This window comes from Gossypium hirsutum, chromosome D13 (assembly GCF_007990345.1).
Source record: "Gossypium hirsutum isolate 1008001.06 chromosome D13, Gossypium_hirsutum_v2.1, whole genome shotgun sequence".
Classification (NCBI taxonomy): Eukaryota; Viridiplantae; Streptophyta; class Magnoliopsida; order Malvales; family Malvaceae; genus Gossypium; species Gossypium hirsutum.
Window position 1 is genome coordinate 3,014,140 of NC_053449.1, and position 16,582 is coordinate 3,030,721.

Below are 16,582 nucleotides of genomic sequence, written 5' to 3' on the forward strand. Positions count from 1 at the left end.
TTGTATGGAAATAGTTTGTTATAAGAAAGAATTATTTATATTAATGAGGGGATATACAAGGGGATGAGCTTTTTTGAGAGAAATTTTCGAAGTATTGCTTGTCGAATAGTTGATATGGTCCGCAACAATTGTAGGTATAATCTCGGGATCCAGGTTTTGTCTCCCAACTTTGCGGAAAATCTTGAAAGTTCACGTAATTTGAGATCTTTTTACTATATTCAAATTTGAGATTTAGTTCATGTAATTTTAATATAATTTAATTATCTATTTTTATAATATAATTAATTAGTCATGTTATCATGATGAGTTAGGTACTTTTATATGCATTTCAATTGAAAATATTAATGGTGTAAAATATATAAACAAATTAATGAAATTATAAAAATAAATAAATTAAATTATATCAAAATTAAAATAAAATAACTAATTTCTAAATTTGAGCATGGCAGAAACATCGAAGCTATAAATTAATCGCTAAAATCTTCAAATAAGAACAGTAAAAGCCCAAAATCTTCTTCAACATAAGCCCAAATTTGTGCCCCCAAAATACCCCGAAGCAGCCCATTAATTGGCCCGTCGTGTATGAAACAGCCAACTTCCTCTGAAAGAGCAATATTTTTAGAGATAATTTAGTTTAAAATTCTCAACAAAACGACTGAAGGTTCATGGTCTTCTGAATTTCACCTCTTTTAATTTAATATATGCAATATGATATATCAGAAGCTATGGATCTTGGGATTAAATTTTTAAAAATTTAAGAGTTTAATGAGATTTTTTAAAAATTTTAGGGGTTTAATTGAAAAATTTTAAACTTTTGTGAGATTAATGAGAATTTCTAAAAAAAATTGAAAGATCTTAATTAAAATTTTCTAAAATTTTAAGGGAGAAATGTCAACTTTCAAAAAATTTGAGAGACCTAATTAAAATTTCTCATTTCCCAAATTTGAGGGCCACCATTTACCTTCGCTTCCGCGCTCACTCATTGCCTAGGGCAACTTTATTGCATGCACGTCGTGTTACTTGAGATTTCACGCCTCTATGTTTTGTCTTTATTTTGCATTCTAATTATATTTATGTTGATATTGAATTTAGGACGAATGTTAAAACTGGTGTACGGGGTAAACTTGTAGGCTGGATTAGTTTACATGTTGATAATGTTCTGCTTTTTAATATATTCTTCTTCTAAAATATATACGATTATATCTGGTGTTGTGGTATTATCTTAACTATTGTTGTAATATTACGAGTATTAATTTATCACTCTATTTAAAAGTTGACAATTTTGAGTTATATGTTTTATTATTTGTTATTTATTTTGAGATTATGAAGTCAATATTAGGATTTTATTGTATGCTTAGAGTTGGAGAGATTCACTTTCATCCTCTTGCTAGGAGAAAAAGAAGGTGATTAAGGGATTTGGTTTTCAATCAAATTTCATCATTACTTGGAGGACTTATCCTGAAATAAGGGCAAATTTAAAGGGGCGAGTAAGCCTCCGATGCCCTTAAACTTTTCAGATTATATTTTAGGTCTTATGAATTTTGAAAATTTTTATTTTAATCCTTATAATTAATATTTTATGTTTGGTCCCACTCAAGTTTTTAAATTGACTTTATGTTATTTTTGGTTTCCAATATTTTTACATTGGACTTTTTCTTAGGTTTTGTACTTTTCTGTAATAAATTTGGTAACATTTTTAGTTCAAATCTCATTTGTTTTATTATTTTAATATTTAGATTATATTTTCAATTAATTAAAAAATATTTTTAATTATATGTAAAAGTTAAAAGGAAAAAATCTCAAATTTACACATGAATGGTCAAAAGCCTAGAAAAATACACAATAGAAAGCCCAATGGTTAAGCCCAACCAAAAATCAATTTCCGAAAAAAACCCTAGCAGCTACTTGATGATAGAATATGGTTACACATTTTAGGCCATAATTCACTCACATTTGGATTGTTTTTTTAGTAATTTTGTTTAGTTGTAGTTTGAGTTTGTTTTACATAAAATGAGTTTTAAATTATTTCTAATGTTTTTATGTTTTGTAGTGCTTTTAAATAAATAAGTTTTTGCAATGTTTTTTTGTAAGCATTGAATCGAGATCGAGAGAGAAAATTTTGACTTAGAAAATATGAAACAAGGAAAAAGCTAAAATAAATGATGAAATCTCATCCTATACAAGAAGACCACGACATTGGACCTTTCTAGAATTATTTTTATTCTTATTTTGATGGCTTTTTTAGTCTTTTCACCCCTAACTCGAGATTTTGTCCTAGAAAAAGCCTTGTAAACAACAAAAGCAAGTAAACCTCCTAAGCTTTTTAGTATAGTTTTCAAAATTAGAGCTTTCTTAGTCATTTTTACATCTAATGTAACACCTTTCACTTGGGTCATCAATGATTTTAGCTAACCAATGTTACACCGAATGCCCTAATGCATTTATGGTTTCTCTATACAGAATTACAGTTATTAAGAAATATGTTTTTGACAATAAACAACCAATAAAAATCATTTTCCATAGGCAAACAATTCAATCATAAAACTCATTCAATGATCGTGTAAAAAGAATTAATACAAAACTCACATTAAAAGAGTTGTTATATACAATATTAACCTCTGTACATGCCTTGTTGATAACAAATTGTAAAAGACTTGGACATAATTACAATTATGACTAATATGACTTGACTCGTGTAGAACTCCAACGACTATCTTCTCTCATCCAATCTATAGCAGTCCGCCCGACGGAATCTTAGTATTCTATTATGGTTTGGCATATAGTTAGTAAAGTTAAGGGTAGAATCGAGTAAGCAAAGTATCTTGTTCTGGCTAAGTAGGGTTTTCTGCGTGTTTTTCCACTTAGCAAACTCCTAGTTTTGGCGAACACTAGGGTTTAGCAAACTCTTCTGTTAACTATCCGCCCACCCTGGATGTTTAGTTGAGACTTAAATAGTCATGTTGGGATTTAGTTGAGACTTAGTTAGAATTGAATTAGACTATAAACTTAAAACTTATTAAGTACGATTAATAACGGGAATCAATGAAGTTAGTGGGATTAGCTTATTTCTCCACTAAACCTTGTCTCTGTTGCTTATCATATAAGAGTATCGATGGCTATCATGAGTCACATTTACATCTTCTTCTTTCTTGATTTTTTCTGTAATTCTCTAGAAAACCTTAGGTTAATTACTAATGAACCATTAGGTTAATATCGAAGTAATTTACGTGTTTATCATACTATATGCATAGACATTGGAATTGTTTGTAAGGAAGGAAACTTCCTAATTCTGGACCGTCTGTTATTGGTTCTTGCAAGCATGATAAGTTTCGATAGATTCATGATCTAATAAGAATAATTATATTTCTTTTAGCTTAATAAGCTAACGAGAGTTCCAGTGACAAGGGTAAAGGACTAACTATGTAGATCTTTATTAGAATTTATGGTGAGTTCCTTTATTCTTCCATGAGTTGTATATCTATTATATAAATTATGTAAGGTAAATAGTCTCTCTGTAATGTATGAATGATCTATGTGTGAGTAATGGTCGTCCAATGTTATCAACCTAAGTTCAATCAGTCTGAGTTATAAAGTAAACACCATATTTCATGCTCAAGCCAATACCATCAGTTTGTGATATGTGAGATATGATCCGCGGTGGCGGAGAATGGGAGATATGTTTGTGATGCCTTCGGTAGGGCAACTATATTGCAAACCGAACTGGCAAATCACGAGAAAACATACTGTTATAAAAAATCGATATGAGGAGTTAAGGGGGAGTATGTATATGAATGAGACTGTATGATATGCTTCTGAATCTGAATTATGGGTACGTGGCTGACATGAGGACGAGCTATTTATGTCGTGTTAAGTTGGCGAATAGCGTATTGTATCCGCCCATGAATCATATAAGTTAGTGTATTCAGTCAGTCTGTGTTCTGTGAACGTCAGTAGGCATATTGTGTACATCCAGTGTAAACCCTTATGAAAGGTTTGGTATTATCGTAACTGAAGATGTGTTTGAATTCTCTTTATGTTTTGGAACTCACTAAGTTCGTATGAACTTACTCTTTTATCTCTTCCTTCTCAGGCTTGCTGACTGTAGAAAAGTTGTTGTTGAAACAACTACACCAGAGAAGTACTGCTATTGTGAGTTGCTTGTTTTGTTCTGTATATGCATGACTCTTGGAGGGTGATATATAAATGTACTTTTGAAAGAGATCTGAACTACTATTCTGACAAGACACTATTTTTATAAAAATATTGGATATTCTGCTCAATAAAGTTTACTTATTTGAATCTATATGCCAAATGAATTAAACATTATTTTTAAACTGTCAATGATATACATTTAAACTTGTGCGGAGTAATAGCTATTATATGTTTTACTACGCCCCTGTTTTTGAGTTTAGGTAAATTGTAATTGGATTTTATTTTATATATTTTAAAAATTATAAATATAAATTTAATATACATTTCAAGATGGGTTAATTCAATTTTTATTTTTTAAAATTGAAACTAATTCAACTTAATCAAATTAACTTATCAAAATGAATTTTAAAAAAATCAAAATTAATAATTAAGTTTTAACTCGATCAGCATCGACATTGTTGCCAGTGTAGGAGGACGTTAATTCAAGTGAGCTGAAACGCATTATCCTCCTATTTAAATGTTAGGAAGGGGCTATGAGTAGTTCTACGCATTATATCAAAATCGAGTAAATACCATAAGAACTTATAATGAAATTAATGTTAAAAAAAATCGAAATTAACCGATTCGATGGGAACTAATTTTTGTCCATACAAATAAAATTTCCGAGCTATAGATTTTTGTAATAATAATAGAAAAAGAGTAGTTGCTTTTATGCCCAATAATTATTATTATTTTCTTCATTGTGGTGATGGCTTATGATTGAATATTAGAAACAATAGCATTAGCATCTCCCACAATAATATGCAAATTCTAGATCCCGACAGCAGGACAAAACGTGTAAGAGAACCGTTGCCCTTTCAAGTTGTCCCTAGTTCTGGTCCTGCTTACTTCGAGCAATCTGACATATACAATCATAAACGCATCTACTAGATTTTAAGTAGACTAGTATCTTGATAGTCAATATTAATTGAATGCAGTATGATGGTTGAATTGAGTGATAAAAGATTCGATTTTGAATTTGAAAATGTGAACAAAAATGAAAAAGTAAGATTGAGAGAATTTATCTCGATAAAAATCAAGTCACGGGAGTAGAACTGATCATGAGTTGAGTTTGGGCCAGGTCAAGATAAAATTTCTAGGCCCAGCCTAAAAAATGGACCTGAAATTCTGTCTGAGTCCGGTCCATATAAAAAATTCCTAGAATTCGAGCCGTCCGGCCCTCCTGTGTTAAATTTTTTTTATATTATTTTTTATATAAAAATAATTTTTAAAAATATAACACATCAAATACAGTAAAAATATTGAAATAAATGTTTCTAAAAAATTGAAAAAAATTATAGTTGAATAATACTAAGATATGTGCAACTTAGCAAACAAACGTCTTTACAATAATAGCAAAATTAACAATAAAACAATGTTATATAATATCCAAACAATAACGACAAAATAATAGCGAAATGATAGCAAAACAACAACAATTTTTTTTTCCTTTTTTTTTGTAAATTCGGGCCGAGTTAGGTCGAGCCTAAGAAAAAAAAACTTACCCCAGATCCATCCCATTTAGAAAACGGGTCTTATTATTTTGTTTAAACCTATTTTTCGGATTTATAATTTTACTCAAATCCTCCCACTTTTTGAGCGGACCTTCGAGCTAGAATACCCATACCAGGCTTACAAGGGAGATAGATAGTGTATAGATAGTGTGACCTTGGCTGTTTGGATAAACGACTTGAATTGCAGTTTTAACTCCTCTTATACTTAAATAACTCAATTCAAACACTTCTAACTCTTTTTGATAAAATATATATATTTCAACAATTAATAATTCAATTTAAATTATTTTAACACAACTTTTAGGTTTGGTCCCAAATGTTTTTTAATTTCATTCCACTCCCTACAAAAATTATTGGTTTTACAGTATAATCCGACTTTGCTTTAGATTAAATTAGGGTCTAATATGACTACTAGGTGTCAAGAATCTCAGACGAAAAAGTTAATAATTTAGTCCCCTTAATTCATTTAATTATCTGTTGACACCATTTTTTTGTTAAAACGGGGTCGACTTGGGTTTTGAAAAATGAAAACGAATGTGAGAGTCGCCACCAATCTTTTTTGATGAGGTGTGATCTGGTCACCTCGTAAAAAGGTTGTTTTTAATAAACAATTTAATTCTATTAAAACAACGATTTTGGTCCACAAAATTCAGAAAAACAGGTTCAGGAGTCGGTTACGTACGATGAAGGATTAGCACCCTCGTAACGTATAAAATTGGTACCTAGTTGATTAATTAATGTCTTAGTGTCGAAGATTGAAAACTTTAAACAATTTTAAAAATACGATCCTTAAAAAACTCAAATAACATGAATTGGAATTTAAGATTCTCTTGTTCTGAAGGAATATCACATCCAGAACGTTAGGATACGATACTTTAAACCCTCGAAACCAATATTACCTTATCATTTAAAAAAACCCATACTTTGATGTTTTAAGAGGATATTTGGCTATTTGGTCAAATGAGAAATCGAAACTCAGCATGTTATGGCACGCTTTCTCGAATTTCCAAATGCAAAATACCGCCCTTATTATTTTTTAGAAAGATTCTCATCTCGAAAAAATAACATGTCATATCCAATGCGTTAGGACACAACGTATCAAATTCCCGATATGAAAATACGTGTCGAAAAATTTACTTATTTGAAAGACATTCAATTATCTCGATTTTAGAAAAGACCATATTCCGTAAGTTAGAACACGATCTTTTATTAATTCCCGAGATTATTATAAAAAAACTTATGTTTGAAAAGATTCGTGTATTTGAATTTATCGAGAAAATCAAACCCCATAAGTTAGGGTACGACTTTTTCGAATCTCAAAATACAAAATGCTATTTATTTAAACAAAATTTGATATATCGAGTAAAATGAAACACGATATCGTAATAAAAAGAATGCGAAAACAAATTACATTGTTGATATGCATAACAGAATAAATACGAATGCATTAATATGAACAATAATATAAAGAACGAAAATGAAATAAAATAAACAAGTCGAAGATGAAAGAACGAGTATTAAATATGACAAATTTACTATTTGAAACTAAAGAGCTGACATTAAATAAATGAATAAAAACATAAAGCAATTTAGAAACGAAAATATTAATAGTGACGATAAATAATAATAATAACATTAAACAATTTAAGGCTATGCAATATAAAAAATAATAATAATAAATAGGAATTATGTAAAAAGATACAAAAACTAATATATAAAAATGCATTTAAAGAACTAATATATAAATAAGACAAATGTATTTAGTATGAATATATAAAAAATGTAATGGAAATTATGTAAACGAATAATTAATTAAACAATGTGATAATAATAATAATAATAATAATAATAATAATAATAATAATAATAAACACATTAATATTAAATGAAATAACAAAACAAAAAAATGAAAGACTAAATTGAATTTTAAAATAAGATTAGGGGTTTTAAATTGCAAATACATAAAACAGGATTGTAAGGGACTGAAATAAAACGCACTTAAAGCGTGAGGGACTTGTGGGGAAATATTCCCCAGTCCTGAAACGCCGCGTTTCAACCAAGGGGCAGCATATGGTCTAAGGACCAGATCGAAATAGAAGCAAAATTCGCAGCCCGAAATCAGGAAAAACAAAAGACTGTATTGAAGCAAACCACAAAGGCAGAGGGATCTATTGCGCAAATAGACCGTTAAGCAAAAACGCGCGGATCCCTTGTCTGGAGCTGGTCGGGTCGCGGGTCAGAGACCAAAACGACGTCGTTTGGGTCTCTGAACTTAAACCCTAAAATGGCGCTGTTTAATAAATCTTGAAAACCCCTAAAAAAACCTAATTTCATTTTAGCAGCCTTAAAAATAAAAAAGGGACAGAGAGCCTCCATCTCTTTTGGCCCTCCGAACTCCGGCGCCAACCTCAACAGCGATTCGCCGTGCAGTTATCGCGGCCAAAGGCCGACGCGGCGCGAAGAGGTCCTCTTTGTTCGAGTTCTAAAATAAACCTGAAGATTCGAGTTTTCAACCCCCAAAATCGAAGAGAAAGGCCCTTCACTCCCCCTCTTTTCAGATTCAAATCTGGCGACGGCCAAGATGGTGGGACGACGGGGTGGTTCAGGTAACCCTTCTACCTTTTTTATTTTCTCAAAAGAAAAACCGATTTAAAAAAGAAAAAAAATACATAAGAGAATAAAAATAATAAATCGAAAAGAAAACAACAACCTTTTTCTTTTATTTCTGATGATCGTAAAGGGGGAACCCTTACAATCGATTTTTGCTTGGCTTTTATAGCCATTTTACAAGCTTTATTTTATTTATTTCTCTTATTGTCTTTTCTTCTTGCAGGTGATTGACGAGCGGCGGTCAACGTGACAATGGCAGTGGCAGACGCGCAGCGATGGTAGCTGATAGGTCAAGGGTCAGAAGGCCCTAGGTGCGGCGCACCTAGGGTTAGGGTTTCTTTTTTGTGATTTGTGGTTTGGGCCTTTTGGGCCGTGCATTGTAATTGGGTTGTTTTTGTTTTGCTGGTATAGGCCCGAGTTGTAAATGGGTTTTGGGTAGATTTGGGTAGTTTAGTTTTATTTAGGTACTGGGCCTCAGGCTAAATTTGGGCTGTACAATCATTTTTTTAAAATAATAATAATTTTTTCAGATTTGAATTAAAATAGTATTCACAACATTTACCTCTATTCGTTATTATTAATTTATTTATTTTTATTTCTTGGAAGAAAGATGGTATTTATTTTAACATGAAAAAAAATATAATTAAAAAATATGTGTATGCGTGTAGAAATTACGTATTTAGAATATAGATTTGTATTTTAAAATAACATATAATAAATAATAAAATATATGGTTTGAAACTAATTAATAATAACACATGAAATATGTACGATATTAAAAAAATTAGATTAAATTGTATGTAAAATGGAATTTAAACACACGAGTACGAAGAAAGAATACAAATATATAATTATTTATCATGGTGTTGTTGTCAAACCTAAGTTGGTGTCGAGTTAATTTGTGACACCATCTCAATCAACAACATTATTAATATATATATATATACAATTGATGGAGGCAATAAAGTGTGCATAACAAAATTAAAATGTATAAACAAAATTAGAATAAAACTTTGGTTAAGTGGTAAATTTAAGATTTTACCAATGAAATTAGGTAAGTTCAAATCCCTCCATATGCATAATTTTTTATTGTTTTTAATAAAAATATTAAAATATGCTCGAATAATATAACTTATTTTAATTATGAAATGACATTTTCATAATTTTTCTAACTAAGTTGGTGCTCAATTGACTTGTGACACCAATTCAGTCAAGCCTTAAATAATAATATAGATATATATACAACTGAACCCCAAGTTGTGACCTATTGACTGATTGTTCACCTACCTAGGAATAACCTATGTTCAAATCATTGCTGTACCAAAAAATCATATATATAGATATATATATCTGATGGAGGTAATAAAATATGCATATTAAAATAAAATGTATAAAAAATTATAATAAAACTTTGACCGAGTTGTAAGTTTAAGATTTTATTGATGTAATTAGCATGAGTTCAATTCTTATTATATGCAAATTTTTATTGGTTTTTAAAAAAATTATAAAAAATACTAAATTACCCTCGAATAATATACCTTATTTTAATTACAGAAGGATATTTCCATAATTTCCCTAACCGAGTTGTTGTGTTGTTCATTCGTGACACCAACTCAGTCATGGACTTAAATAGTAATGTATATTAGATTATGGCACACTTACAATATATGTGAAAAATATACGTAATAAATATATTTATATTAAAAGTTAAAAGTTCATGTGTTCCAAGTTCAAATGCTATAATAAGTGGCGGAGCGTAGTGGAGATCCATGGGGCCATGACCCCTCTAAAATGATAAATTTTTAGTTTAGGGCCTTCATAATTTATAAAATTTTAAATTAATAATGATAAAATTACACTTTAGCCCCCCAAAGATGAAAACAAATCGATTTAACCCTTTAAAAACTATAAAGATACAACTATTAAAATGATGAAATTACATATTTACTATTGTAAAAATATACAATTTAATTCCGTCCCCTCTAAAAAATTTTCAGGCTCCGCCACTGATAATAATATTGTTTTATTGTAAAAAATGAAAACACAAAGACATCCTCGTATTTTAATAATTATTCGATTAAATTAATATCGATATCGATTCATGACACCAATTCAAACCGAGACTTAATATAAGTATAGTCACCCTAGTTGGAGATGTGCATGTGGTGGAAAGTGCTTGAAATGAAGTTGGTAGGAGGTCGTTTTCCTTGTATTTTTCTGATTTATGTGTCTTTGGAAGGCTATTTGTCTGAGGCATTGTTCTTTCTTTCTATAATTGTCACTATTTCCTTTTATTTCAACACTAAAATAGTAATAATTGATTGAAATGGTAGACTTATAAGTTTAAAGTTCAAAAATACGAAAAGACAAAAATATTATCATATTAGTATTTGTTATTTTGTATATAAAAGAGTATTTCGGTAAAATTTTAATTAAGTTGTTGTCTAATTGAAAATGTAAAGTTAACGAGCTTAATATTTTAGTTTCAAATCTAATTAAGTGTATAATTTAAAATGATAAAAATATTCCTATAATAATCTTTCTTATTTCATGAAAAGAATAGTTTTTGGTAATTGTTCAACTGAGTTGGGACTAATTGATGAATGACACAAACTCAATTAGCATTTTAAATATAATATAGAGATTAAATTATAACTTACCTGCGAGGTAGGTCTGATCATGGATTGGTCTGATGCAGAATTTTAGGCCTGCTTTTTAGGCTTGTGCCGAAAAATAGGCTTAAAATTTTATCTAAGTCTAACCCATATTAAAAATGCTAAACCCAAGCTCGACCCGGCCCAACCATAATAAATTTTTTTATACAAAAATAAATTTTAAAAATATAATATATCAAATACGCTAAAAATATTAAAATAAATTATTTCTCAATAAAATAAAAATTCAAAAAAAGTATGGGCATGTGATTTTGGTCGGGCCAAGTTGAGTTCAAGCAAAAAATCTATTTGAGGCTGGCTCTATTTAGAAAACGAGATTTATTTTTTGTCCAAACTCATTTATTGAGTTTATATTTTTATTTAAATCCTTTTACTTTTCGAATGAGTTTTTAGGCTTAAACGGATAATCCAAATCATGATAAATATATTTTGAAGTGAAAATTTTAGAGAGAAAGCAGAACCACCAGGAGAGTCGAAAAGCCGAGTTTAGTGGGAAGTGCAAAGGACGATTACAAAGTGGAAGGCTGTCATTTCTTTACCCATAGCCACAGCCACACTTCCAGATATGGTCTATTTTGAAAAAGGATATTTTGACCAATTGGGGAGCAATGGGATATCAGCTTAAACCATTGGTTATAAAATTTTTAAGTTTGAGTTTGATCCGATTTAAAAAATAAATTTATTTATTTTACTCAAGTTTAATTTAATTTAATTTAAGAAAAATAAATTTGCACCTGATTCGATCCGCTCATATTTAATTTTTTAGATTAGTTTTTATTTAGAAATAATTTTTTTAAAATATAATATACTAAATGCATTAGAAAATGCTAAAATAAGAATTTTCTAACATGTTAAAAAGTATTTTTATTAAAAACACAAATAAATATAATAAAAAATTTATTGTATTAAATTGAATTTTTAAAATTTTATATTTTGGGTTGAGTTATTTAGTTGGATATGTTTTAATTTTTTAGGTTTTGAGTAATGAGTTTAATTGTTGTTGGGTTAGTGATTGAATATGAATATAAATATATATAATTAATATAATAATTTTTTATAACATAATATATTCGGGGGCTCATGCCAATAAAATCTTACCCAAGCCCCGACTTATATAGAAAATAGTCCTTAAATTTTATTGTAACACCCCCAACCCGTATCCCTCGTCGGAACCGGGTTACGGAGCATTACTGGAGTCTACAAATTAAACAGACATAAATTTTAATCATTTCGTATCATATAATATTTATGTCAGAACTAATTAAATTCATACATAATGCCCCTTATTTGAGCCATCGAGGCCCAGAATATGTGTTAGAAACAAATCGAGACTAATTCGGAAGCTCAAAGAATTTTCGATAAATAATAAAATTTTCAAAGCTGCAGGGTTCACACAGCCATATGGCCAGAATGTACCTTAAATAACAAGTTTATCATTCCCTGTAAGCTTGGACATTAAGCAATTTGAAAATTATTCGTTTAACCAGTTCAAAACACAATCAAACATATTCAAAATATATTAAAATAATCATACTAGGTGCCTAACCAATGTACCCTCATTGGTACCACATTTATATAATCAATTTATATTATCAAAACATCATTCAAATTCAAATTATAAACATACCTAATTTAATCAAATTTATCTAGTTTAGGAATATTTAAACATCAATTTAACATGTCATAATTAAACTTCAAAAACAAACACATGTTTATATGTATATACCAAACCAATATTAAATTTATAATCTCATTTACATTTAATCCACAAAATAATTATTATTTAGACACCCTAGGCACATGCCGACACAAAAGGATAGACACCACCATGTTTGAGATTGGGATCGTTGTTGGATGCTGGATCGACGATCAAAATTAAGTACCTAACCTGCGCACGGAAAACAAACCGTACGCTAAGTAAAACTCAGTGGTATTTCTATAATTCGAATATTTAAAGACAAGTAATTAGAAACATACGATTGAAATAAAAACAGATATTAATATTTAATTATTACAGCAACCATATCATATTTCATTTGTTTCACAAATATCTCAATCCTCATACTTGCTATATAAATAACTTTTCACATTTCATTTCTCATACCATGTCATTTCAATATCAATCCTAAAACTTTATTATTCATTTTCCCTATTAACACGACTCGGACGGATACATGGATCCAACCAAAACACACCAGTTTGGCACCCAGTGCCTCATCGGATAATTTGATATAATAATTTGACACCCAATGTCTCATCGGCTAAACTGAAGTAAATTGGCACCCAATGCCTCATCGAATATATCCAAAGTAATAATTTGACACCCTGTGTCTCATCGACTCGAAGTCGAAGAAATCCCTAAACTATTCCAATCTTATGGCATGCCATCTATTCCGGCTCAACCCGATATAAATAAGGTTTCAATTCACTTTTCAAATACAACTAATATTCAATTCAATTCAAATAATCAATATATATATATTCAATATATATACCAATTCAATTAATATAAATTCAATAAATTCATCACATACTAAATCAATCCATTTCAATTGCAAAACACAATAATTCTCACGTCAACACTATATACATTAAATTGAATTATAACAATTAACAACTAAATTCGGATTATAGAAATACAAACTAGAAATTCCGAGCTATTCCTCGTCGACTTTATCTTTTCCCTTTTTGGTCGAGGGTTCCAGTACGACGTTAACTACGGAATTAAAACAATTAAAATTCATCAATACAACACAATTCAATCTCATATTTAATATTTCAATTTTTACTCAATATTTACCTAAATTCCAATTTAGTCATTAAACTGAGACTAACTTTTATTCTTCACATTTAATTATTTATTTTCATGTAAATTCCACTTTAGACTAAATTTAACTCCGTATTTTCACATAAATTCCTCAATTTTGAATTTTTCACAATTTAGTCCCTGTTACACAAAATTTACTATTTGTTCTACAATTTAATCCTTTTTCATTTCTAACTTAAAAATCTATCAATTTAGTCCCTAATACAAAAATGATTCAACATTAACAACATCTAAAAACTCAATAATTTCTAAAATTTTGACATGAGTCGGGTAGTATTTAATACCGAGATTCCAAAAACAAAAAAATTACAAGAAAAATGGACTAAATTAACTAACCAATTAAACTTTAAACAATTAAAATCCCTAGCTTTGTGTCTTTCTCCTTCATTCTTTCTCTTTTTCTTTTTCTTTTTTTTTTCTTTCTATTTCGTTTAACCTTCTGTCTTTCTTTTTGTTTATTTTCTTTATTATATTTATTTATTATAATATAATATAATATAATATAATATATATACTTAATAATTAAGATATAATATTATATTATAATATATATTTTAACTTTAAGTATCTTATGTCGCCTCATTTATAAGCAAGGATATAATTGCTTATTTAGTATCTTTAATTTTTCTTTAATCTATAATTCAATCTTCACCTTTTATGTAATTTAGTCCTTATACCTAATTTCTCTTAATTTATTCAAATTCACCTAACCAAAACCTAATTAACCACACAACTAATTTCATAAATATTTCTAATAAATATTTACGAGTCTAATTTACGAAAATAGAGTTTCGAAAATACATTTTTTGACACTCATAACTCTTGAGTCGTTACATTTATCAAGCCTATTTTTTTAGTCTCGTTTGTCCAAATCATCTCATTTTCCAGGTGAACCTTCGGGTTTAGACGAATTATCAGCCTACAAACAGGTATAGTTATGCATAGGCATCTAACTTCCAATTATTGGTAGGTTTAGGGCTATAAAAAGAATATTGGTTAAGGTGGTAGCCTTTCGTTGCATAAAGGAGGTGGTAAGGGTTTGCTTGTCGGATACTTTACTGTTCCCTAAGAGCAAACAAGACTATAGATTATCCGAACAGAGGAGCCCTAAATGGTTGGGTTGAGAAAAGAAATTGAAAATCAACTTCAACGCTAGTATTTTAGACGGTTTTGCCTCATACAATCCAATTGAATTTTATTTTTTTTGTGATTTAAAAAATAAATATTTTATATTTAAAATAGTAAAATAACTTTAAAAGATTGTAAAATATTAATTTTCAATATATATAAGAGTACTTATGGATTATTTTTTATTTACTTGGAAAGTAAAAAAAAAAAAAACATGTTTATAAAAAGGGTAAAGTTTGCTATTAGTCCTTATACTTTATAGAAGTTATGGATTTGATCTCTATATATACCTTAATTTGGTAATTTTTAGTTTCTCTATTTTTAAAATTTTAAAATTTCAGTCCTCGTCGAACAATAACTGTTAAAAGTTAAGTTATGCTATTTCCAAAATCTAATAATGTAAACATATTATCATATGTGTAATGTCATGTTTGCTTGTTATTTCTACATATTCACTCATTAAAAATCTAGTTAATGGAACAACTAATGTCATTTGCGTCAAAATTAAAATTTTAAAATTCGAGAAATATAAAATTTGAATCTAAGGAATACTTGTCAGTGTCTCTCCCACTGACAATTTTCATCTAGTGGGGACTACGGCAAGGTTGCCCTCTTTTGCCTATCTAGCGCCGATGCCCTTAGCCTAGTGCTCCCCAGGGCAATGTTTATTGGTTTATTAAAGGGAGTCGCAAGGGGACTTCTTTGTGTAAAATAATGCAAAAAAGAGAGAGAAATTGTTTGAAGTTAGTGTAGTTCTACTCTTGATGAAGGAGAGTTTACAACATATTTATTCAACTAGTGTAAAATATGAGATAAGTACAAATGTTTACAGCAAAGATATAGCTATAATAACTGTAAAATAATCCTAAAAATAAATGGTATTTATATACTCTGACACCCCGTCAAACTAATGCCAAAGTGCAATGGAGGCATGATTGCCTCTGTGAAATTCAAACAAGGCTAGACCAAGGGGTTTGGTCATAATGACGTTTTGGTCATCTACGACCGTTATTGATGATTTCTCCTTTTCCTCTTTTTACCCGCCAGGGGGGGGGGGTTGCCCTCTTCTTATAGCCTCTTTGATAGCGTTCCTCAAACTAAGGTAATCCTTGGTGGCATCATTGTGATATAGGCATTATGCCGTGGGCTCCCTTACTCCTGACACTCCCTTCAGTTTGAGTTGTGGAAAATCATCTAGTTTCCTTTTTTGGGAGATCACAGTTTTCTGGGGTAAAGATATACTTTTTTTTTTACTTCATTTACTACAGATAATGTTAATTGTTATAATATAAACAATAAAATTACTTGCGATTGATATTCACATTGTAAGGGTTGTGAAGAGTCGTCAATGTGAGGGTGATTCACACTGAGAGACGTAGAAAGATGCTATTCTTAGAAGGCTATAGAGATGGTGAAAAGAGATTTTAGTAGGGTAAAAGTCCATTAATGCCCCTTTCTTTCTCTCTCGTCAGAGGTATTTATAGGAAAAGAAGGGTCATGGGTTCCATCTATCAAGCTTAAGTGTCGTGGTTAGGTGATGGGTGATAATCTAGGGTATAATTAGATTTAACTCCGAGAAGACCAGATGAGTAATTCTTAAATATGATGGATTGATGAGTGTTTTTGGGGGTTTCCCC